Here is a 25,360-nt window from a genome sequence, read left to right on the forward strand (position 1 = left end):
ATTCCATTGTACCTGTGTATATGATTCCAAGATTCTGATCCCAAATCAAATAACTGAACAATGCAGTAATTTTGTATCACCTACTGTGCGAAGGTGGTGGAGGAAGTGAATGTTTGTGGATGGAGTGCCAATCAAGCAGGCTGCTTTGTCCTGGATGTTGTCAAGATTCTTGAGTTGTTGGAGCTGCTCTCATCCAGGCAATTGGAGAGTATTCCATTATGCTCAGACTTGTGCTTTGTAGATGGTGGATATGCTTTGGGGAAAGGGAAGCACCCTGGCGCAGTCGTTAGCACTGCTGCCTCATGGCACCGAGGACCCGGGTCCGATCCTGGCTCCGGATCACTATCCGTATGGGGTTTGCACATTCTCCCCATGTCTACGTGGGTCTCACGCCCACAACCCAAAGAGATGTGCAGGATAGGTGACTTGGCCACGCTAAATTGCCCCTTAATTGGAAAAAAAATTGGGTGCTCTAAATTAATTTAAAAAACAACAAAAAAATGCTTCGGGGAGTCTGGAGGTGAGTTACTTGCCGCAGGATTCCCAGTCTTTGACCTGCTCTTGCAGTCACAATGTTTATATGGCTATTCCAGTTCAATTCCTGGTCAATGGAAACCCCCCAGGATGACTAGTCATTATCTCGTTGCTGTTTGTGTGATCTTGCTGTGCATAAATTAGTTTCTGTACTTCCTACATTCACTGTGGTGACTACACTTCAAATGTACTACATTAACTGAGTTGCTTTTGGACATTCTGAAGTTTTGAAAGGCATCAGAGGAAAGCAAGTTTTCAAAAACTAGTTGATCAGTCTACATCTTGTTAACAAAGGAGTCATGCTGGGAAAATTAAATACTACACAGAGTCAGAGCCATGGCTACTGTGAAACATGAGACTGCCAAGTGTATAGTGAGCCTGGGTGCAAAGCATCTGGCATAAACCCAACTCTGAATGACCAACTAAAAACAGCTTGCTGATATGGAGTATAGTCCAACAGTGTACAAATAGTGAAAAGTAATAAGTAAGTAAAGGGCAGAAGTTCTCCAAAAATCCCTGAAGTATCTATCCTGGGTGGGTTAAAAGATTTTAGAATATCAGCACCAATGGACTTTGATTTAAATGATGCAGATTTCCAACAATGGGCGAAGACTTATTCTGCGGAAAAGAGTAATCCTATGGAAAGCAGTGTGTTGACCATGTTGTGGCGGGACAGAAGATTCATCAACCAGAACAGATGTGTGAGCACAGAATATTCATAGGCAGAAGATGAAATGCCTTAGTCCAGACCATAGTGTGTGTGTGTATTGGGGGGAGGGGGGGGTGAAAATTACTCACATAGTGTTACACAGATCTCTGGGGAAGCCTGGGTTCTACATGTTGCATTTATGTGTGGGAGCAGAGAGGGAGCACATCAAATGGAACCATAGATTTCTTGGGTGGCATGTGGCACAGTGGTTGGCACTGCAGCCTACGGCGCTGAGGACCCGGGTTCAAATCCCGGGCTCTGGGTCACTGTCCGTGTGGAGTCTGCACATTCTCCTCGTGTCTGCGTGGGTTTCACCCCCACAACCCAAAGATGTGTAGGTTGTAGGTTAGGTGGATTGGCCATGTTAAATTCCCCCTTAATTGGAAAAAAAATAATTGGGTACTCTAAATTTTTAAAAATGGAACCATAGAATTCCTACAGCGCAGAAGGAGGCCATTCGGGCCGACACCGCCCCTTTAAAAGCCTTCCCCCCGCCCCCCACCCCCCCCCCCCCCAACCAACCATCCCGTAACCCCACAATCCCAGCGAACCTACACATCTTTGGACACAATGGGCAATTTAACATGGGTAATCCACCTAACCTGTACATCTTTGTACTGTCTCCTAGGACTTCCTAAGATCTCCTTGGGTCGTGTTATTTGGATAATGTCTTATTGGTTTGTTAGATCTCGTGTTGCAGCACAATAGTAGTTCAACATTGCGCCTCGGCCATGAAGTGTTTTCCTTGCTTGGGGGATCGATGAAGAAGTCACCCAATAACTTCTGCATCAGCCAAGAGCAGAACAAACCTATCAGGCATCAATCACTGCCTCCGCGGCAAAGCCACTCGGTGCTCCCTCAGCTGCTCTCAGTGGAGGTTCTGAGGACACTAATTGGAGAGCAAATGTGAGCAATGCGATGCCAACTGCAGATCTTCCCGCATACACAAGACCAGGACAAGTGTCATCCAGGCACAGCGGAATTGCATCTTCCCCGCAGGATACTGAGCTGGAACCGAAGCTGTTTAAATATTGTTTCAGACACCTGTGGGCCACCTAAGCAAGTAATGCCTGAAATGGTACTTGCTTGTTCCATGCAAGTGGCAACAATATCCATGCAGGAAATGTGATGTGATATAATTGCGAAGCCATTCTCTGTCATTTCATTTGAATTTTTAGTTAAGCCGAAACATTGACTTCAAAGTGTCTGAACAGACGATCTCTGAACGCAGTACACCCTTATGTACAATCATTGCTGTTGGTCTGCAAGTGGGCATCATTATAAAGCGGTAGTTTCATTAAATCAGTGGATGTCTAATGCTGTTATAATATTAATTCGTTCCCCTTCTTGGTGGTTCATACGGGGTTTAACGTGTACATGCAATTAAAATCTGTAGATATATATATGATATAATTAATTTCTGACCTAACAGATAGCAAGATGAAGAGAAGTGAATTGAGTTTAAATAGATAACCCACAAAACTGGCTGAAGATTAATGTCAACATTTTATTTCACCTCAGCAATAATTCACCTGATTTCTGTTTTGACGGTTAAAAAAAACCATCAAATGCTGGAAAGACCCCGTGGGTGAGCTGGCATATGTGAGGAGCCGGTTGGCACTTTCAGTGACTGCAGGATACAGAGGGGCTGGAGAGCATTGCCCACGCTGTTGGCAGCGTTATTAATTTAATATGTTAAAGTCCTTTCATGTTTTTTTTAACGATTTGGGTTTCTATTAATGGTATCCCTCTCTTTAAAACAAAAGGAGCACTTCAGATTTTTTGCTTTAATGTCACTGGGTTCTGAAGAAAAGGCATCTGTGGAGCAATAAAAAGATGGGTTCGTGTTACAGGTCGATGACCTTTTGTTTGTTTGTTTGTCTTTAGGTGTTAGTTTACTAATCTCCTGTACCTGTCTCTGTAGCAACACAAAACAAACACATCTTTGCGCCCCACTGGATGACCATTCCCAAGAGGCTGGATTTGGTCCAGAATTACAGAGGCTATCAGCAGGGCCGCCCTTTTAAATCGTTCGATTATCCCCTTTACTCCGGATCGAGGTCTCATGATCGGTGACAACAGCAACAACAACAAAGAAACCCCCCCAGGAAGGCGGGCAGCCATCACCCTGGCGATGATGGTCAGTGGGTTGCCGCCTCGCTTCGCTCCCCCTCCCCCGAAAGCAGAGCTGAGGCGCCGGGAGAAGGCTTTCCTGCTGGACTGTGTGGCTGTCAGCTCGATCGCCAAAGACCACAGTCAATCCGCTCCCAGAGCCGCGTCGATCATCCCGCCCTACAACCCGCTGGAGGGCCGCCGTGTGCTGGCCTGCTCGAGGAGCAAGCCTCTCCCGCCACTTTTCAGAAAGACCGGCCAAGTGAGTAGGTCGCATTGGACAGATTGAAGAATTGTTTTGTTTTTAAAATAATTTAAAAACCACTTAACAATGATGAATCCATGCAGCAACCTGTGTAGCCGGGCTGACCGAATGGGATGTCCTCATCACCAGTTAGGTGACTGCAAGTGAACAGCAAGGGCAACCCAGAAGTCATTGAGTGAAACTGCTATTTAATCAGGAGAGTGCAAATGTGGATTCTTTTCTCGGTATCCATAAACAAACATAAAACGAATGACAAGTGCTTGTGCATCGATTGGATATAGCCCACCGTGATCCTTTCTTGGATCTCATTGCGCTATAGTGCCGTTTATTTTAAATAAGATAGTTGATGATATTTGTTGTATATATTAGTCATAAATGAGAAGAATCTGGTTGTAAATATTGATTGAATCCTTCCCGGTTGCTGTCAAATCTCTGCTCCCCCTAGCCTGGCGGTGGGACCTCAATCCAGGATCGATTCCAGTTCCCCGGAGCAGCAGCCAGTTATCTGCGAACCAGGAACCAAAACGGAGCAGGTACAGCAGCACCGGCGCGGATGGAAGAAACTGAGGCAAGAAAAGGTGCTGAGCAGGTCAGGCAGCACCTGTGGAGAGACAGAAGCAGGACCTTTGGTCAAAACTGGGAGTTGTTAAAGATGAGCATCTTACAATAGGGAAGCAGAGCCAGCAGCGGGACTGAATTGTGATGATGTAGAGGGGAGATGGTTAATCAGAGAAGTGATAGTGATGTGACAGAAAGATACGAGAAACAAAGAAATACATCTGGGTGTTCTAAATCAGTGTTTTTCAAACTTTTTTTCTGGGACCCATTTTTACCAACCGGCGAACCTTCTGGCCCCAACCTGGCCGACATTCGCGACCCATGCCGGCCGGCCTTCGCAACCCATGCCGAATGACCTGCGCGACCCACCATTTTCTCTTACCTTGTTTGCTGCTGACAAAAATGGAGGAAATGGTTTTGGGTCCCTTTGGCCCTCGTACACACTCCCCCAATGGAACCTGTTGGATGAAGGTGAAGCCTTCCGGCGTCGGAAAATATGGAGTCTCCATCTGTCCAAAGTTCTGCATTTTTTTCCTGTAAAATTTTATCAAATAAAATCCCCCCCCCCGAACTTGTAAAAAAAAATTAAATGAATAAAAGAAATGAATGAAATTAATAAAAAACCCCCGAACTTGTAAAACAAAAAGCTGCGACCGTTTTAAAAAAAAGTGACCGCAGTGCGCATACGTGCACGATCATTGGCGCACATGCGCATAGTTGTGCGCATGCGCGCCGATGATCTGGCATGCATGCGCAGCGCGGCCGCATTTTTTTTACATGTTCGCGGCCGTTTTGAAGGCTGCTTGCAGCCGGCGTTATTAACAGCTGGCTGCTGCAGCTGTTGCATGCAGATTTGCGCGATCTCAAGCGTCGTGACAGACGGCTCCGCGAGCCTCCCGACACCCGCCCGCGACCCACCCGTGGGTTGTGCCCCCGAGTTTGACAATTCCTGTTCTAAATGGTCAGGAGAGGGTGGAAGGAGGCAAAATACCCATTCTAACTTCGAGCTATCAGCTGGAGAATAAGCATCTAAAATTCGAAATTTAGTCCTTGAATGGCATTCCCCCTTGCCTCCATGGGAAGCTCTGTGAAAATGACACTTACCATTCTTTATTTCTCTTTTTCATCTCCCTGATAGTTACTGTCTATTATGTTGCTGCCAAACACCAGCTGCATAATCCAACAACTGCCTGACTTTATCCAATTTGTTTTTGCCCAGGGTTGTTTGGTTCTGTATTCACTCTGTCACTTTTTGATCTGTGTCCCTGTCATGGGCCAGGGTTTATAGAACCCCAAAGTGTATCATGGAGTTCACCTAACCCACGACTTTTACTAGATTGTGGTATGGGGAGCACACGCCCACTCTACAGGTGTGGTGCAGCAGAACTCTAGAAGTAATTTTTAAAGCAAAACAATGTTTATGAACTCAGTTAACCTTTTTAAAACATCTTAGCAACCATCAATTCAAATACACCCCCCAAGAATATAACACTCTAAGTGATCCTTAAACTTTCCTTTTAACATCCATAAGACAAAAATCCTTTTTACAGAAGCACATCAGGTTTAAATTCTCTACTGAAAGCAGTTATCACTCTGAATTCACCAAATGATCTAGAGATAGTCTTTAGATGCAGAGATATCCAAATCGCACCTTCTTTGGCTGGCTTCAGCTCCAACACTAAAAACAAAAACAAAAATCACAGACACACCCAAGCTTTTCCTCAAAACGAAACATTAGAAGCAGAGCCAGAGCTCAGCTCCACCCACAGTCTGACATCACTGCCGCCACTTGAGCAGACAAACATTTCTTAAAGTGACATTCCCATGACACCTCCCCCAAGAAAAAAATAAACCATCAACTTCAAGATGGTTTCATTTTTCACCTTTTCACTATCCTTTAAGAAATGCAGGCAGTAAATATTCTTTGTCGTTTAAAAAAAAACAACACGCACAAACAGGCATAATAACACAGTCCATTTTAGTTCTTCCTCCAACTGGAGTCCTTCTCGATTGACAGTCTCTTTGAACAAGAAGGTCTCTGCACGATCCAACCATTTCTCTACGCCTCAACATTTCTCCTTAAAGTCAGATACATTAGTTGAATCTGATCACAGAGTCCCTTGTAATTCTCCAACACAGGAGCATTGGTTACCACAGCTTCCAGGCAGTCAAATGCCTGTTGAAACTCCGATGTCCACTGGAATTTGTTACGCTTCTTCAGCAAGTCTGTCAGTGGAGCAACAACACCGCTAAAATTCGGTACAAATTTCAGGTAAAATCCACACATACCCAGAAATCGCATTACTTCCCTTTGTGTCGAGGGTATTGCAAACTCCTCAATAACTTTTGTTTTCACAACCTGTGTGACCATTCGACCCTGTCTGATTGTATGGCCAAGGAAAGTGACTTGGGCTTTTCCAAATTCACTTTTGGCTAGGTTTATCACCAAACCCGCCTCCTGAAGTCGATCGAATAACTCCATCAAATGATTCAAATGTTCTGTCCATGTCTGGCTAAAGATTACCAGATCGTCGATGTATACCACACAATTGGGTAATCCTGAAATGGCCTTGTTAGTTAACCGTTGAAATGTGGTTGAGGCATTTTTCATGCCAAATGGCATAACTTTGAATTGATATAAACCATCTGGAGTCAGAAAAGCTGAAATCTCCTTTGTCCTTTTGGATAATGGTACCTGCCAGCAACATTTAAGTAAATCCAATTTGGAAATAAAAGCGGATTGTCCCACCTTCTCAATGCAATCCTCCAAACGTGGGATAGGATAAGAGTCCGTTCTTGTAACTGCATTAACCTTTCTATAGTCCACACACAACCGTTGGGTACCGTCCAGTTTTGGTACCATCACTATGGGTGAGCTCCATTGGCTGCAACCCACTTCAATTCTGCCATTTTTAAGCATACTTTCAATCTCTTTGTTAACCTTGCCAATTTTAAAGGGTTAAGTCTATGTGGATGTTGTTTGATTGGAACAGAATTTCCTACATCTACATCATGTATAGCCATTTTAGTGCTTCCCAACTTATCTCCACAAACTTGCCCATGTGATATCAATAACTCTGTCAGGTCAGTCCATTTTTCCTCTGGAAGAGAACTCAATAATTTATCCCAATTTTTAAGAACATCCTCGTTTTCCAATTTAATTTGAGGTTTGTCAAATTCAAAGTCATCTGGATTTGGTTCGTCACTTTGAGTTAGAATCATTAAAACCTCCTCCTTTTTCTCTCCTTCCCTTTCAAAGTACCTTTTAAGCATATTCACATGACACACTTGGTGAGTTTTCCTTCTATCCGGCGTTCTTACCACATAATTCACCTCACTTAATTTCCTTTCAATCTGATAAGGTCCACAAAACCTTGCTTTTAAAGGTTCACCTGCCACTGGTAACAATACTAAAACTTTATCTCCACAGGCAAAACTACAAACTTTGGATTTCTTGTTCACGACCCGTTTCATCACATGTTGTACAACTTTTAAATGTTGTCTACCCAATTCCCCTGCTCTATTTAAGCAGTCCCTAAAATTTGATACGTAATTCAATAATGTAAGTTCTAATTTCTCACTCACCAATTTTTCCTTAATCAATTTAAGTGGTCCTCTTACCTCATGACCAAAATTAGTTCAAAAGGGCTGAATTTGGTTGACGTATTAGGTGCATCCCTAATTGCAAACAGTACGAATGGAATTCCTTTATCCCAATCCTCTGGATAATCTTGACAATAATCCCTCAACATTGTCTTTAATGTCTGATGCCACCTTTCTAATGCTCCCTGTGATTCTGGATGGTACGCAGTTGATTTAAATTGTTTTATTCCTCAGCTATCCATGACTTCTTTGAATAACTTTGAGGAAAAATTTGATCCTTGATCCGATTGTATTTCTGTGGGTAGTCCATATCTAGTAAAGAATTTAAGTAACTCCTCCACAATCATTTTAGCTGTAATATTACGTACTGTAATGGCCTCTGGAAACCTAGTAGACATGTCCATTATAGTCAAAAGATATTGATTCCCCCTTTCCGTTTTAGGAAGCGGTCCTACGCAATTAATTAAGACCCTTGTAAAAGGTTCCTCAAATGCTGGAAAGGGTATTAAGGGTGCCGGTTTTATCACTGCTTGAGGTTTCCCTATCACTTGACATGTGTGACATGATCTCCAAAATTTAACTACATCTTTATGTAGTCCAGGCCAATAAAAATGTTTTTGTATTTTCGCTTGAGTTTTCCTTACCCCCAAATGACCTCCCGCTGGTACCTCATACACAACTCGCAACACCTCCTTTCTACACCCTACCAGCAATACTACTTGATGAACTTCTGCCCACTTTTCATCCATCTGCATATGTAAAGTTCTCCATTTTCTCATCAAGACATCACTTTTACGGTAATAACACCTGGTATACATTCAGATTCCTCTTCCTTGTATGCGTTCTTTTTTTTAAAAAAAAATGTGTATTCAAAGTTTTTCCATCAAAGATTTTCAGCCAATTAAACCCCCCCCCCCACGTAACAGAAAAGAGAAAGAGAAAAGAACAGAACAGAACATAAACATATCAATCAAACATACTACAGAACTTATACAATAGGGTTCTCCCGCACATAATAATCTCCTATATGCTTTTTTACAAGTACCCCTAGGGAAAAAACCCTCCCCCGCCCGCCCAAATACCCCCCCCTGAAAGAGACAACCCCCTCCCCTCCCCTCCCCCCCCTCCTCCCTCCCTAGGTTGCTGCTGCTGACCGACCTCATTCTAACGCTCCGCGGGTTAGTCTAGGAACGGTTGCCACCGCCTGAAGAACCCCTGCGCAGACCCTCTCAAGGCAAACTTTATCCTCTCCAGCTTAATGAACCCTGCCATGTCAGTTATCCAGGCTTCCACACTGGGGGGGCTTCACGTCCTTCCACATGAGCAAGATCCTCCGCCGGGCTACCAGGGACGCAAAGGCCAGAATACCGGCCTCTTTCGCCTCCTGCACTCCCGGCTTGTCCGCCACCCCAAATAATGCCAGCCCCCAACTTGGCTTGACCTGGACTTTCACCACCTTGGACATAGTCTTCGCAAAACCCCTCCAGAACCCATCTAGTGCCGGGCACGACCAGAACATGTGGGCATGATTCGCCGGGCTTCCCAAGCACCTCCCGCATCTGTCCTCCATCCCAAAGAACCTACTCAGCCTCGCCCCTGTCATATGCGCTCTGTGAATGATCTTAAACTGTATCAGGCTGAGCCTGGCACATGAGGAAGAGGAATTAACCCTACTCAGGGCATCAGCCCACATACCCTCTTCAATCTCCTCCCCCAACTCCTCCTCCCACTTGCCCTTCAGCTCCTCTACCGAAGCCTCCCCCTCTTCTTTCATCTCCTGATATATCGCCGAAACCTTGCCTTCTCTAACCCATACATCTGAAATCACCCTGTCCTGAATCCTCTGTGCCGGGAGCAATGGGAATTCCCTCACCTGCCACCTCACAAACGCCCTCACTTGCAAGGTCACTTGACCTTGGGTGGGGTGCTCTTTCCGGTAGCCGGTGCGGACTCGATGGGCCGAATGGCCTCTTTCTGCACTGTAAATTTTATGATATACCTGAACGCATTTCCCGGGGGTAACCCAAACTTGTCCTCCAGCGCCCCTAGGCTCGCAGACGTCCCGTCGATAAACAGGTCGGCCATCCTTCTGATCCCTGCCTGATGCCAGCTCCGAAACCCCCGTCCATCCTTCCTGGGACGAACCTATCGTTCTCCCAGATCGGGGACCACACCGAGGCTCCCATCTCACCCCTATGTCGTCTCCACTGCCCCCAGATCTTTAGCGTTGCCGCCACCACCGGACCTGTGGTGTACCTTGTCGGCGAGAGAACCTGAGAACATCTAAGACACTCAGAAGGTAAGAAGGTAAGTAAGTGATTTTTACTTATTTTTACTTTTATACCTTTTTTCAAATTGTGTGTGTCGGGGGGGAAACTGAAGTGACATCACAGAAAAGCTGTGGCCAGAGTGGCTAGTATTTGGTAACTAATTAAACATAATAACTTAATTATAATTTAGAGGGATATCTAATCCAGAGATCGGAGAGTACTATAGTTAGCTATCGCATTTCTATTAGAAATCTAGTGCGAGGAAACAGATAGTTGACAGTAACTTTGAAATTTAAAAAAAATATTTTTAAAAAAAGACAAATTTTAATTTGAATTTTAATTAATTGACGCAATGTCAGTTAGAGGGGTGCTGTGCTCTGACTGTGAGATGTGGCAGGTCCGGGAGGCTTCCAGCGTCCCGGATGGCTTCATCTGCAGAAAGTGCACCCAACTGGAGCTCCTCACAGACCGCATGGTTCGGTTGGAGCAACAATTGGATGCACTTAGGAGCATGCAGGTGGTGGAAAGCGTCATAGATCGCAGTTATGTAAATGTGGTCACACCCAAGTTGCAGGCAGAGAAATGGGTGACCACCAGAAAGGGCAGGCAGTCAGTGCAGGAATCCCCTGTGGTTGTCCCCCTCTCGAACAGGTATACCCCTTTGGATACTGTCGGGGGGATAGCCTATCAGGGGAAAACAGCAGCAGCCAGAGCAGTGGCACCACGGCTGGCTCTGATGTTCAGAAGGGAGGGTCAAAGCGCAGAAGAGTAATAGTAATAGGGGACTCTATAGTCAGGGGCACAGATAGGCGCTTCTGTGGATGTGAAAGAGACTCCAGGATGGTATGTTGCCTCCCTGGTGCCAGGGTCCAGGATGTCTCCGAACGGGTAGAGGGCATCCTGAAGGGGGAGGGCAAACAGGCAGAGGTCGTTGTACATATTGGTACTAACGACATAGGCAGGAAGGGGCATGAGGCCCTGCAGCAGGAGTTCAGGGAGCTAGGCAGAAAGTTAAAAGACAGGACCTCGAGGGTTGTAATCTCGGGATTACTCCCTGTGCCACGTGCCAGTGAGGCTAGAAATAGGAACATAGAGCAGCTAAACACGTGGCTAAACAGCTGGTGTAGGAGGGAGGGTTTCCATTATCTGGACCACTGGGAGCTCTTCTGGGGCAGGTGTGACCTGTATAAGAAGGACGGGTTGCATCTAAACCGGAGAGGCATAAATATCCTGGCCGCGAGGTTTGCTAGTGTCACACGGGAGGGTTTAAACTAGTATGGCAGGGGGGTGGGCACGGGAGCAATAGGTCAGAAGGTGAGAGCATTGAGGGAGAACTAGGGAATAGGGACAGTGTGGCTCTGAGGCAGAGCAGACAGGGAGAAGTTGCTGAACACAGCGGGTCTGGTGGCCTGAAGTGCATATGTTTTAATGCAAGGAGCATTACGGGTAAGGCAGATGAACTTAGAGCTTGGATTAGTACTTGGAACTATGATGTTGTTGCCATTACAGAGACCTGGTTGAGGGAAGGGCAGGATTGGCAGCTAAACGTTCCAGGATTTAGATGTTTCAGGCGGGATAGAGGGGGATGTAAAAGGGGAGGTGGAGTTGCGCTACTTGTTCGGGAGAATATCACAGCTGTACTGCGAGAGGACACCTCAGAGGGCAGTGAGGCTATATGGGTAGAGATCAGGAATAAGAAGGGTGCAGTCACAATGTTGGGGGTATACTACAGGCCTCCCAACAGCCAGCGGGAGATAGAGGAGCAGATGGGTAGACAGATTTTGGAAAAGAGTAAAAACAACAGGGTTGTGGTGATGGGAGACTTCAACTTCCCCAATATTGACTGGGACTCACGGGGACAGACGGGGACAGACGGGGTGGAGTTTGTAAGGAGCATCCAGGAGGGCTTCTTAAAACAATATGTAGACAGTCCAACTAGGGAAGGGGCGGTACTGGACCTGGTATTGGGGAATGAGCCCGGCCAGGTGGTAGATGTTTCAGTAGGGGAGCATTTCGGTAACAGTGACCACAATTCAGTAAGTTTTAAAGTACTGGTGGACAAGGATAAGAGTGGTCCGAGGATGAATGTGCTAAATTGGGGGAAGGCTAATTATAACAATATTAGGCGGGAACTGAAGAACATAGATTTGGGGCGGATGTTTGAGGGCAAATCAACATCTGACATGTGGGAGGCTTTCAAGTGGCAGTTGATAGGAATACAGGACCGGCATGTTCCTGTGAGGAAGAAAGATAAATACGGCAATTTTCGGGAACCTTGGATGACGAGTGATATTGTAGGCCTCGTCAAAAAGAAAAAGGAGGCATTTGTCAGGGCTAAAAGGCTGGGAACAGACGAAGCCTGCGTGGAATATAAGGAAAGTAGGAAGGAACTTAAGCAAGGAGTCAGGAGGGCTAGAAGGGGTCACGAAAAGTCATTGGCAAATAGGATTAAGGAAAGTCCCAAGGCTTTTTACACGTACATAAAAAGCAAGAGGGTAGCCAGGGAAAGGGTTGGCCCACTGAAGGATAGGCAAGGGAATCTATGTGTGGAGCCAGAGGAAATGGGCGAGGTACTAAATGAATACTTTGCATCAATATTCACCAAAGAGAAGGAATTGGTAGATGTTGAGTCTGGAGAAGGGGGTGTGGATAGCCTGGGTCACATTGTGATCCAAAAAGACGAGGTGTTGGGTGTCTTAAAAAATATTAAGGTAGATAAGTCCCCAGGGCCTGATGGGATCTACCCCAGAATACTGAAGGAGGCTGGAGAGGAAATTGCTGAGGCCTTGACAGAAATCTTTGGATCCTCGCTGTCTTCAGGGGATGTCCCAGAGGACTGGAGAATAGCCAATGTTGTTCCTCTGTTTAAGAAGGGTAGCAAGGATAATCCCGGGAACTACAGGCCGGTGAGCCTTACTTCAGTGGTAGGGAAATTACTGGAGAGAATTCTTCGAGACAGGATCTACTCCCATTTGGAAGCAAATGGACGTATTAGTGAGAGGCAGCACGGTTTTGTGAAGGGGAGGTCGTGTCTCACTAACTTGATAGAGTTTTTCGAGGAGGTCACTAAGATGATTGATGCAGGTAGGGCAGTAGATGTTGTCTATATGGACTTCAGTAAGGCCTTTGACAAGGTCCCTCATGGTAGACTAGTACAAAAGGTGAAGTCACACGGGATCAGGGGTGAGCTGGCAAGGTGGATACAGAACTGGCTAGGCCATAGAAGGCAGAGAGTAGCATTGGAGGGATGCTTTTCTAATTGGAGGGCTGTGACCAGTGGTGTTCCACAGGGATCAGTGCTGGGACCTTTGCTCTTTGTAGTATATAGAAATCATTTGGAGGAAAATGTAACTGGTCTGATTAGTAAGTTTGCAGACGACACAAAGGTTGGTGGAATTGCGGATAGCGATGAGGACTGTCGGAGGATACAGCAGGATTTAGGTTGTCTGGAGACTTGGGCGGAGAGATGGCAGATGGAGTTTAATCCGGACAAATGTGAGGCAATGCATTTTGGAAGGTCTAATGCAGGTAGGGAATATACAGTGAATGGTAGAACCCTCAAGAGTATTGAAAGTCAAAGAGATCTAGGAGTACAGGTCCACAGGTCATTGAAAGGGGCAACACAGGTGGAGAAGGTAGTCAAGAAGGCATACGGCATGCTTGCCTTCATTGGCCGGGGCATTGAGTATAAGAATTGGCAAGTCATGTTGCAACTGTATAGAACCTTAGTTAGGCCACACTTGGAGTATAGTGTTCAATTCTGGTCGCCACACTACCAGAAGGATGTGGAGGCTTTAGAGAGGGTGCAGAAGAGATTTACCAGAATGTTGCCTGGTATGGAGGGCATTAGCTATGAGGAGCGGTTGAATAAACTCGGTTTGTTCTCACTGGAACGAAGGAGGTTGAGGGGAGACCTGATAGAGGTATACAAAATTATGAGGGGCATAGACAGAGTGGATAGTCAGAGGCTTTTCCCCAGGGTAGAGGGGTCAATTACTAGGGGGCATAGGTTTAAGGTGAGAGGGGCAAGGTTTAGAGTAGATGTACGAGGCAAGTTTTTTACGCAGAGTGTAGTGGGTGCCTGGAACTCGCTACCGGAGGAGGTGGTGGAAGCAGGGACGATAGGGACATTTAAGGGGCATCTTGACAAATACATGAATAGGATGGGAATAGAGGGATACGGACCCAGGAAGTGTAGGAGATTGTAGTTTAGTCGGGCAGCATGGTCGGCACGGGCTTGTAGGGCCGAAGGGCCTGTTCCTGTGCTGTACATTTCTTTGTTCTTTGTTCTATGAGAGCGGCAGCGGTGCTGTCACCAGCGCCCTCAGGCTCGTTCCTTTGCAGGACGCCACCTCCAACCTCTTCCATGCCGCCCCCTCTCTCTCTATTACCCATTTACGGATCATCGCCACGTTGACTGCCCAATAATAGCCACCCAGATTCGGCAACGCCAGCCCTCCCTGTCCCGACTACGCTCCAGAAACCCCCTCCTTACCCTCGGGGTCTTGTTTGCCCACATAAAAACCATGATGCTCCTACCTACCCGCTTAAAAAAGGCCTTGGTAATCATAATAGGAAGGCACTGGAACACAAAAAGAAACCTCGGGATGACCATCATTTTAATCAACTACCCTGCCCGCTAGCGAGAGTGGCAACACATCCCATCTTTTGAAGTCCTCCTCCATCTGCTCCACCAGCTGCGTCAAATTAAGTTTGTGCAGGGCCCCCCAGCTCCTAGCTACCTGGATCCCCAAGTACCGAAAGCTCCTTTCCGCCCTCCTCAACGGTAGGTCGTCTATCCCTCCTCCCCAGTCCCCCGGATGCACCATGAAGAGCTCACTTTCCCCTACATTGAACTTATAGCCCGAGAAGTCCCCAAACTCCCTTAGGATCTGCATGACCTCCACCATCCCCTCCACTGGATCTGCCACTTACAGCAACAGGTCGTCCGCATACAGCGACACCCAATGCTCCTCTCCCCCTCGGACCACCCCCCTCCATTTCCTGGACTCCCTTAATGCCATGACCAAAGGCTCAATTGCTAATGCAAACAACATGGGGGACTTGGGGCACCCCTGCCTCGTCCCTCGATACAGCCAAAAATACTCCAACCTCCGCCGATTCGTAGCCACACTCGCCACCGAGGCTCTATATAGGAGCTTAACCCACCTGATAAACCCCTCCCCAAACCCAAACCTCCGCAACACTTCCCAGAGATACTCCTACTCCACCCGGTCAAAGGCCTTCTCCGCGTCCATAGCTGCCACTATCTCCACCTCTCCCTCCACTGAGGGCATCATAATCACATTGAGGAGCCTCCGCACATTGGTGTTTAGCTGCCTGCCCTTTACAAATCCCGTCTGGTCCTCATGAATCACCCCCGGGACACAGTCCTCAATTCTCGTAGCCAGCACTTTTGCCAGCAACTTAGCATCCACATTGAGGAGCAAGATCGGTCTATGCAACCCACATTGCAGTGGGTCCTTGTCCCGCTTCAGGATCAGAGAGATCAACGCCCCGGACATTGTCGGGGGCAGGGTCCCCCCCTCCCTTGCCTCATTGAAAGTCCTCACTAGCAACGGGGCTAACAGTTCCGCATACTTCCTGTAAAACTCAACCGGGAACCCATTTGGCCCCGGGGCCTTCCCCGCCTGCATGCTCCCCAGTCCTTTAACCAGCTCCTCCAACCCAATTGGCGCCCCCAAACCAGCCACCTCCTGCTTCTCCACCATCGGGAACCTCAGTTGATCTAGAAATCGTCGCATCCCCTCTTCCCCCGCTGGGGGCTGAGATCTGTACAGCTCCTCAAAGAAGGCCTTGAATGCCTCATTTACTTTCACCGCACTCTGCACCGTAGTTCCCCTGCTATCCTTAACTCTACCTATCTCCCTCGCCGCCATCCTCTTACAGAGCTGATGTGCCAGCATCCGGCTCGCCTTCTCCCCATACTCGTACGTCGCCCTCTGTGCTTTCCTCCACTGTGCCTCTGCCTTCCCTGTGGTCAACAGGTCGAATTCCGTCTGGAGACTTTGCCGCTCCCTATGTAGTCCCTCCTCGGGGGCCTCTGCATATCTCCTGTCTACCCTTAGGATCTCCCCCGCTAACCTCTCCCTTTCCCTGCCCTCTCTCTTCTCCATCTCCCCTGACCACCGCCTTCAGCGCCTCCCATACCACCCCCACCTGCACCTCCCCATTGTTGTTGGCCTCCAAATACCTTTCATGCACCCCCGCACCCTCCCGCACACCTCCTCATCCGCCAGTAATCCCACATCCAGACGCCACAGCGGGCGTTGGTCCCTCTCCTCTCCTAACTCCAGCTCCACCCAGTGCGGGGCGTGGTCTGAGATATCTATGGCCGAGTACTCCGTTCCCTCCACTTTCGGGATCAGCGCCCTACTCAAAACAAAAAAATCTATCCGGGAGTAGGCTCTGTGTACGTGAGAAAAGAAAGAAAATTCCCTGGCCAGGGGCCTAGCAAATCTCCACGGATCTACTCCCCCCATCTGGTCCATAAACCCCCTAAGCACCTTGGCCGCAGCCGGCCTCTTCCCTGTCCTAGATCTGGAGCGATCTAATGCTAGGTCCAACACCGTGTTGAAATCCCCCCCCCCATTATCAAGCTTCCTGCCTCCAGATCCGGAATCCGCCCCAACATGCGCTTCATAAATCCAGCATCATCCCAGTTCGGGGCGTATACATTTACCAATACCACCCACGCCCCCTGCAACCTACCGCTCACCATCACGTATCGACCTCCATTGTCCAATACAATATTCTTGGCCTCAAATGACACCCGCTTCCCCACCAATATTGCCACCCCTCTGTTCTTCGCATCCAGCCCCGAATGGAATACCTGTCCTACCCATCCCTTTCTTAACCTGACCTGGTCTGCCACCTTCAAATGTGTCTCCTGAAGCATCAGTCCCTTTAAGTGCGCGAACACTCGGGGCCTCTTAACCGGCCCGTTCAGGCCCCTCACTTTCCAAGTTATCAGCCGGATTGCCCCCCCCCCCCCCCCCCCCCCCCCCCCCAACCCCCTGCCGGCTAGCCATCTCCTTTTCTAGGCCAGTCCTGTGCCCGCGCCTCCCGCACTCTCCAGTCCCCCAGACGGGGGTCCCCCGTCCCGACCACCTCTTCTGTTTCCAGTTCCCCATCGGCCAAAGCAGCAGCAACCCTATTTCCCCACCCTCCCCCGCCCCCCCCGCTAGATCCTTATCTAGCTCTTTTGCTCCCCCCATAACACTCCCGTAAGTCAGCTGACTCCTGCTGACCCCGGCCTCCCCCGCCGTCCCATTGAACCCCCCCCCGTGTGGGAATCCCCCCTCCCCGGCAATCAGTGTACGCTCCTCCACCCCCCCCCCCCCCCACCGTCCTTCCCTAGCGCGGGAAAAAGCCCGCGCTTTCCTGAGCCGGCCCCGCCCCCTCTGGCGCCGCTCCTGTTGCGGCCTTATCCCAATTCCCCCATCCCCGGGCCTCCCCTCCCTCCAGCACCGGCGCCCACTCTCTCTCACAGTCTCCCCATCAGATCTCTTCCCCATCCCCATCCATCACCCAACCCGTGGAACATTCCCTACACATAGTTAAAACCCTGTATACAACCGACATCCCCCCACAACCACAAACCCTCAGTTTGAGTCCAACTTTTCAGTTTGTATAAAGGTCCAAGCCTCCTCAGGCGTTTCAAAGTAGTGGTGTCGATCCTGAAATGTGACCCAGAATCACGCTGGCTGCAGCATTCCGAACCTCACCCCCTTCCAATGGAGCACCGCCTTGGCCCGATTAAAACCAGCTCTCTTCTTTGCCACCTCTGCACTCCAGTCCTGATAGATTCGGATCTCCGTATTCTCCCACCTGCTGCTCCGCTCTTTCTTGGCCCATCTCAAGAGACACTCTCTATCCACGAAACGGTGAAACCTCACCACTACCACCCTTGGCAGCTTGTTGGCCTTGGGTCTCCTCGCCAGGACCCGATGAGCCCCTTCTAGCTCCAGGGGACTCGGAGAGGCCCCCGTACCCATCAGCGACTCAAGCATCGTGCTCACATATGCCCCGGCATCGGCCCCCTCCACTCCTTCAGGGAGACCCAGAATCCAAAGATTCTTCCTCCTCGACCTGTTCTCCAGGTCCTCAAATCTTTCCACCCACCTTTTGTGCAGCGCCTCGTGTGCCTCCATCTTCACCGCCAGGCCGAAGATCTCATCCTCGTTCTCCGTGGCTTTCTCCCGCACCTCCCGGATCGCCGCCCCTTGGGCCTTCTGGGTCTCCACTAACCCCTCGATCGCTGTCAGCATTGGTGCCAGCACCTCTTTCTTCAGCTCCTCGAAGCAGCGCTTGAGAAACTCCTGCTGCTCCTGCACCCATGCCGCTTGATCTACGCCCGCCGCCATCTTGTTTTTTCTCCCTCGCACTTTTTGCTGCTCCAAAAACGCTTTTTTGACCGCTCCGCTCCTGGTCCAATCCATATACTATGGGGGTTGGACCGTGCTATCACCTTTCCACACTGGAAGTCGTCGAAAATTGCTGTTGGGGCTCCTCTGGAGAGCCCAAAAGTCCGTTTTAGCGGGAGCCGCCGAATGTGCGGCTTAGCTCCGCATAGCCGCAACCGGAAGTTCCTTGTATGATTTCTGATACATCCGGTTTATTTCTACATCTTTCTGTTGTAACTCTGCCAATTTTCCTGAACTAAAAATATCCGTCTCATCCTCAACCTGTTCTTTTCCAACTATCTGATCAAAAATCGGTTCTGATAATTGCACTTCAACTTCATCGTCACTCTCTAATTTCTCCTCTTGCCTTAACCTATGACATTGCGACCTTGTTGCTACACAATCCGGAAAAATCCCAGGATACCCGTCCTTCAACACTTCAGTTGTCTGATTTTCCACTGGCTTATCAACCACAGTAGGCATCACTCCCACCTGCGATCCAGCTATATCATTACTCAAGATAAACTGTATTCCTGGACAAGATAGTTTCTCTATTACTCCTACTATCACTTCACCACTCTTCACTGGACTTTCCAACCTTACCTTATATAATGGAACACTACTCCTCTCACCCTGAATTCCACATATTACCACATTTTCTGGCAATATTCCTCCCAAACTAAATAACTCCTCATCTCTTACCATCAAAGATTTATTAGCTCCCGTATCTCTTAAAATTGCGACTGCTTTACATGCTCCTCCTGATACACATGAGTAAACTTTACCCACACAAGTAAATTCTGTAAAGAGATCTGGCACCTTCTTATCAATCACCTCTTGATCAGGCTGTACAGTCTTTGGCACCTCCTTCGCTTCACTTGGGCTTTCTTTTACCACTTTAACAAACCCCATTGTCTTATCATGTTTTACCATATCAGCCTTCCCAGTGCTTTTCTTCCACCACTAACACTGTGACTTTACTTGGCCTAGTTTATTACAGTGAAAACTTTTTAAACTTTTCATGTCTCTTCCACCCTCCTGGATTTCCTTTTTAATCTGAGGTATACTCTCCTTATTATCTCCCATCAGATCACCTTTGCCTCTACCACTTGAGTATTTCTCATGTCCCCAGTTTCTATCCCTCTCAGGCTGAAACTAATTCATAATCATCTGCCATTTCTGTTGCTAAACTCACAGTTTTAACCCTCTGCTCTTCCACATGAGTTCTCACTACATCAGGAATTGAATTTTTAAACTCCTCCAAAAGTATAATTTCTCTGAGAGCTTCATACGTTTGGTCTATTTTCAAAGCCGGTATCCAGCTATCAAAATTACTCTGTTTGATCCTTTCAAACTCCATGTATGTTTGACCAAATTCTTTCCTTAAATTTCTAAACCTTTGTCTGTAGGCTTCAGGCACGAGTTCATATGCACCCAAGATGGATTTTCTCACCTCCTCATACGTCCCAGATACCTCCTCCAATAGTGATGCAAACACTTCACCAGCTCTACCTGCCAACTTTGTTTGAATCAGTAATACCCACATCTCCTGTAGCCATTTCATTTGTTTAGCTACCTTCTCAAATGAAATGAAAAAGGCTTCTACCTCCTTCTCATCAAACCTTGGCACTGTGTGGACATATTTAAATAGATCCCCACCAAGCCTTCGACTATGATGCTCTTTCTCACTATCCTCCAACTGTACGTTTCCCTTTTTGTCCGCCAATTTTAACTGACCATCATGTTTCATGGCCATTTTCTGAAGTTCAAACTCTCTCTCTTTATCTTTTTCCCTGATCTGTATCTCCCTTCCTCTTTCTTTTTGTTCTGCTAGGGCTATTCTCTGTTTTCCTTTCTTCTCTCTCTTTTTCCTTTTCCTCTCTCTCTTTCTTTTTCCTCTCTCTCATATTCAAGCTGCTATAATTCTTTCTCATGTTCCATTTGTTTAATTTGTAACTGAATTTTTGCTATTTCCAATGAGTCAAACTGTATCTCAGGCAATTTTAAATGCTTAGACACCGCCATAATTACCTCATCTTTTCGCATTTTGTCAGGTAATGTTAACTGCAATGTTTTTGCCAACACTAAGAGCCTGTTTTTAGCCTCTGTCCGTAAGGTACTGCATGTGACCATCTCCACTCCCAAAAGCTTCAGAGCCCCTGAAAGAGCCATTGTCCACAACACACTCCCTACTTAAACTGAAGTACCACACTGGAAAAGCAACCACAATATGCTCACCCATCACTGTCTTTAAGTCACAAAGCCAATCCAATAGATAGACTTTTATCCCCCTCGAGCCTCCAATTTGTTATGGGCCAGGGTTTTGAGAACCCCAAAGTGGATCATGGAGCTCACCTGACCCACGACTTTTACCAGATTTTGGTATGGGGAGCACGTGGCCCACTCTACAGGTGTGGTGCGGCAGAACTCTAAAAGTAATTTCTAAAGCAAAATAATGTTTATTCTATGAACTCAGTTAACCATTTTAAAACAGACAGTGAACATCACAGCAACCATCAATTCAAATACACCCCCCCAAGGAATACAACACACTAAGTGATCCTTAAACTTTCCTTTTAACATCCATAAGACAAAAATCCTTTTTACAGAAGCACATCAGGTTTAAATTCTCTACTGAAAGCAGTTATCACTCTGAATTCACCAAATGATCTAGAGATAGTCTTTAGATGCAGAGATATCCAAATCACACCTTCTTTGGCTGGCTTCAGCTCCAACACTAAAAACAAAACCAAAAAACACAGACACACCCAAGCTTTTCCTCAAAGTGAAACTAAATAGCAGAGCCAGAGCTCAGCTCCACCCACAGTCTGACATCACTGCAACCACTTGAGCAGACAAACATTTCTTAAAGTGACATTCCCATGACAGTCCCTTATTGAACTGCTGAAAATGGGCAATAAATCTGTCACAGATGCACATACACACACACCATGTCTCGAATGTGCCATCCATGGCCCTCTCACCATCGTCAGAATCTACCACCCATAGTTCTGATGCTCTTGGTAATGAGTCCACGACTGGACTGCTAAAAAATGACGCTAATCTATCACATATTATTATCTCCTTCCGCATTTCTCAACTCCGCCATACTTCATAAATTGCCACAAGAGTGTCTGTGGCCTACACTCTTGAAGGGTTTCCTTCCTTTCCGGGCCACGCCAACCCTAGGATCCCAATTACACCCAAATATACATTAATCAGGTCCTAGCTGGCTGACTATTGCAAGAAAAATTGGAGGCCCTTAGGACTCTGTGTTCAAATGTTCGTAGCTAACTCCATATTGGTAACAGTTATTATTATTTTAAGTATAAATGAGACTTAAAACATTACAGGGTAGCACGGTAGCATAGTGGTTAGCACAATTGCTGCACAGCTCCAGGGTCCCAGGTTCGATTCCCAGCTTGGGTCACTGTCTGTGCGGAGTCTGCATGTTCTCCCCGTGTGTGCGTGGGTTTCCTCCGGGTGCTCCGGTTTCCTCCCACAGTCCAAAGATGTGCAGGTTAGGTGGATTGGCCATGCTAAATTGCCCTTAGTGTCCAAAATTGCCCTTGGTTTGGGTGGGGTTACTGGGTTACGGGGATAGGGTGGGGGTGTGGGCTTGGGTAGGGTGCTCTTTCCAAGAGCTGGTGCAGACTCGATGGGATGAATGGCCTCCTTCTGCACTGTAAATTCTATGATTCTAAATTCTATGATTACAGTATTGAAGCAATTGTTTACAAAGAACAATTTAGAGCCATGTTACTCATTAAAACCATCCTGTCTTTTGGTTAATAGACGTGGCCTGTTCCTTCTATTCTCATGCATGTTTGTAACTACCTAGGTTGGTGTCCTTCCTGGTCCTCTTTCACTGTGAATGAGCCAAACCCATTGGGACATATCCCCAAACCAAAACGCCCATTTTACCCAATCAGGAGCCTGGCCACATCTGTGACCAGCACAGGTCTTTGGACCTCCGTTATCTGCTTTTCAGCCTTAGCACAAGCCTTTTCTATTTCCACGGTGAGGTGATGCCATAACCCAGGATCTTGATAAGAAACGACTTTACATTATAGTTATGATCTACTTTATACCACGGCTTTCCCAGATTCTAACAGAGGAGGAATATGACTAAGAAAATAAAACTATGCTAACCTAATAAAAAATATCAATTAGCAATCTTAATATTAAACTATGACCTGGCAAACCTTAATACAGAAGATTAATAATCGTAATTTATTTAGCTATATTCTAGTGGCTTAATTAAGTTTTGCATTCCCTCAGACACAAAGTGGGCAGCATGGTAGCACAGTGGTCAGCACATTCGCTTCACAGCTCCAGGGTCCCAGGTTCGATTCCCGGCTGGGTCACTGTCTGTGTGGAGTCTGAACGTTCTCCCCGTGTGTGCGTGGGTTTCCTCCGGGTGCTCCGGTTTCCTCCCACAGTCCAAAGATGTCCAGGTCAGGTGGACTGGCCATGCTAAATTGCCCTTAGTGTCCAAAAAGGTTGGGTGGTGTTACTAGGTTACAGGGATAGGGTGGAGGTGTGGGCTTGAGTGGGGTGGTCTTTCCAAGGGCCGGTGCAGGCTCTGAATGACCTCCTTCTGCACTGTAGATTCTATGATTCCATGAAAGAAATGAGATACAACTGAGACAGTTGGGAGCTGCCTTTGCTCTTCTCCAAAGTCTTTCTTAGCAAAGGAGCATGTACATTCTACCAGACATAAGATGGTTATTGATGTACCCAACACCTGCAGTCTGAAAATTGTGGAATTGTGCGGAATGGCTGTTCTAACACAAGCCATTTGATGTCATTTAATTTTTCAATGCCTGTTCCCTAAATATACAGTTGAAAGTCTACATTTAGCACTGGATGAAGTAATAAATTGCATTAATATTACGTTTTTCACATCCATACGACACTCAAAGTGCATCAGAAACAATTGATGACTTCAAAAGTCCACTGAAACACCCAGTTTCAAGGGCAAAATACTTCTTGCCCTACTTTGTTCACATCAAAAAGAGGATTTTCGGGGGTATTACAGTTCTGTGCAGTGTATAATGTAAGCAGAGTTGACTGATTTTGATGATGCAGCTGGAAATGTTATATATTTAACAAAATACTAAGAACATCTTGCGTGTGTTTGATGACAGGTCATTCCACAGATCAAGTGAAGGGACACTCTCTCTTTCTTTCTGGAGTTCAACCTATATTTGGATACAACGGCCTTTTTGGATACAGGAGGAACACACCGACCCTGCGTAAACTCCCTTCACCTTTTGGCATAATTACCCGGTCTCCTATTTATTGAAAAAACAAGCGCAGATGCAGTTGTTGCCCCATTTACAATTGGTGGGGCAGTGCCGGAATGGTTTACACCCAAAGTGTGTTCAAGGCCATGCCTACAGCTTTGAGCAATGTGTCACCTGGCAGTTGTGTCATTCTCCAATCTAACGCTAAACTGCAAATAGATAAATCTGCTATAATAACTCTCACCCGTTAAATACTGTAGACCATTGCTTTTGCTTGTGATATTTAATTAAATCGGTAAAATATTACTTTCTAATAGGTACAAAAGTGTTAAGGAAACAATAAAGTACAATCTAAAATTTCTACATTTCGAACAGTTGATCTAAGATTTCGATTTGGCTTGCCCTCTAATTTCTACTATTAAGATATATCTATACTATAATGGTTGTGGGAATGAATCAAGGGTTTGACCTTTGTTGTGTTGACCTTTATGTTTTGCAGTTGTTGTTCTTTCAGGAAGCTGAAAATTTTAAAAACAATCTCTATGTCAGTCAGAATGATCAATAGCAGTGACCAGCAATTGATATCTGCACTCACTGTATAAAACAAAAGAGAAAATGCTGGAAAATCTCAGCAAATCTGGCAGCATCTGTAGGGAGAGAAAAGAGCTAACGTTTCGAGTCCGATGACTCTGTCAAAGCTGTATAAAAGATAACTCACTGTATAAAAGATATACTTGAATTTCAATCAAGTATTTCAAACTCCTTAATTAGCATTTAAAATTCTCTTGTTTATATTTATGGGAATTGGAATAAAATAAAATAATAAATCTTGGACCTCTGGTTGGAAGTTGAAATAAAGAATTAATGTGCCTTGTAGCTTTATTGTGAGATTATATAATTATGTAGGTTCATAAGGTGTGCATTATGTTCTAACTGCTTACTGTCCCTTGTAATTTTTTCCAGCCGAGTGCATCCCTTTTGACTTGTTTTCTGTACTAAATAAGAATTTAGCCTCAAATGTAACCACTTTTAAAATTTTGGTACATTTCAGAGCTATTTAATAAACCATATTAAACAGAACAGAATAGCTATCTGAAAGATTGACAGGGGTGTACTTTGTCAACATGTCAATTGATTTTACTGCTTTCAATGGTTCCAAGCTGGTTTAGACTTGACTTGAAGCAAATCACTAATAGCTGCTGCTGCTACTGCTGCTTGTAGCTACACCTTCATAGAGATCTGCTGTCACTGCATGCCACACTTGTCAGTTTCCATCCTCAAACATCCATTGTAGCCAAGGGGCTGGGGTGTTTAGCACAGAGGGCTGAACAGCTGGCTTGTAATGTAGACATGATGTGGAGATGCCGGCGTTGGACTGGGGTGAGCACAGTAAGAAGTCTTACAACACCAGGTTAAAGTCCAACAGGTTTGTTTCGATATCACTAGCTTTCGGAGTGCTGCTCCTTCCTCAGGTGAATGAAGAGGTATGTTCCAGAAACATATTCAAAGATGCCAGACAATGGCATTCAACCTCTGATCTCCGGGTAAGCGTTCTCCAAGGCGGCCTTCAGGACGCGCGACAACGCAGAATCGCCGAGCAGAAACTTATCGCCAAGTTCCGCACACATGAGTGC

General features: G+C 46.6%; 1 long non-coding RNA gene across 2 annotated transcripts; it reads left to right on the plus strand.

Annotated features, from left to right (window-relative positions):
- Positions 1–3,230: 3,230 nt before the first annotated feature.
- On the plus strand, positions 3,231–25,134 carry LOC140424897 (uncharacterized). 2 transcript variants are annotated; one of them, XR_011947724.1, is made up of 3 exons: positions 3,231–3,617; positions 4,066–4,209; positions 23,628–25,134. It is a non-coding gene; the product is annotated as an uncharacterized lncRNA (long non-coding RNA). The 2 variants fall into 2 exon arrangements; XR_011947723.1 differs by having other exon boundaries at positions 4,066–4,153.
- The last annotated feature ends 226 nt before the right edge of the window (positions 25,135–25,360 follow it).

Source organism: Scyliorhinus torazame, chromosome 6 (genome assembly GCF_047496885.1).
Source record: "Scyliorhinus torazame isolate Kashiwa2021f chromosome 6, sScyTor2.1, whole genome shotgun sequence".
Lineage (NCBI taxonomy): Eukaryota > Metazoa > Chordata > Chondrichthyes > Carcharhiniformes > Scyliorhinidae > Scyliorhinus > Scyliorhinus torazame.